The sequence below is a fragment of the Urocitellus parryii genome, chromosome 4, assembly GCF_045843805.1.
Source record: "Urocitellus parryii isolate mUroPar1 chromosome 4, mUroPar1.hap1, whole genome shotgun sequence".
Classification (NCBI taxonomy): domain Eukaryota; kingdom Metazoa; phylum Chordata; class Mammalia; order Rodentia; family Sciuridae; genus Urocitellus; species Urocitellus parryii.
The window spans coordinates 184,298,434-184,299,402 of record NC_135534.1 but is presented as its reverse complement, the minus strand read 5'-3'; the positions used below and the strand labels follow the sequence as shown (position 1 = coordinate 184,299,402).

The window sequence follows — 969 nt, the reverse complement described above, 5'->3', positions numbered from 1 at the left end:
AAGCATACTAATAAGCAATGCTAGCAGTGATGTGGCAAAATGGGCCACCATTATGGATACAAATTTGTACACATCACCTTAGACCTTGGATTTCCATGCCTAAGATTGGACAAATGCATACAGATACATGTGGAAGTGTGCTAAGCCCTGTAGTATTTATAACAGCTTATAATGCAAGACACCTTGGTGTCCACCTATACGATATTAGTTGAAGAGATTATAGTAAATCTAAATAAATAAAATAATCAATTAAAATGGACTTATGAACTCTATTCAGCTGAGCAAATATGCATTATTTATTAAAGAAAAGGGAAGTCGCAAAAATATATGCACATTTTGGTCACAATTTTGCAAAGCATGATGTATATATTCCAACATTCTTGAATGGAAGAAAGCATGAAAAGAAACACACCAACATGTTAACAATGGTAGGTGGTGGGATTATGAGTGGTTTAATTTTCTTTTGAGCTTGTGGAGGGGTGGGGAAAGGGAAAGGTATGTGCGATTTTCCACTATGACTCTATTACTGTGTAATGAGAAGAAGGGTTTTTATTCTTGCCTTTTAGAGTACAGTATGTATGGGATGGGGCTGGGGACATAGCTCAGTTGGTAGAGTGCTTGCCTTGCATGCACAAGGCCCTGGGTTCAATCCCCAGCATGACCAAAAATAAATAAATAGTATGTATGGGATGGAGGAGGTAGCAAGATATGGGTGGAGGCAAAAAAAAAATTAAGAACCAAAAATTAAGGGCAATAATTTTAAAAACCATATGAATTCAGAAACCTCATATTTGTTATTTTTGCCATTTTTTTCTGTTTCCCAGACTTGATTAGCAGTAATATTTATGAGAATTATGAGCTTGTTTGGAGGAAGCAAAGGAAATGGCATTTTGTCCTGTAACCTGCCTGAGGCAGCCCTCTTGGGGCAGAGTTGGAAGCAGGCAATCCCTGGGTCCTTGAGAAAGAGCA

General features: G+C 37.8%; 1 non-coding gene across 1 annotated transcript; it reads left to right on the top strand.

The window, feature by feature from the left end:
* The first annotated feature begins 593 nt into the window (after positions 1-593).
* Positions 594-664, top strand: Trnaa-ugc (transfer RNA alanine (anticodon UGC)). The gene has a single exon. It is a non-coding gene; the product is annotated as a tRNA-Ala (tRNA).
* The last annotated feature ends 305 nt before the right edge of the window (positions 665-969 follow it).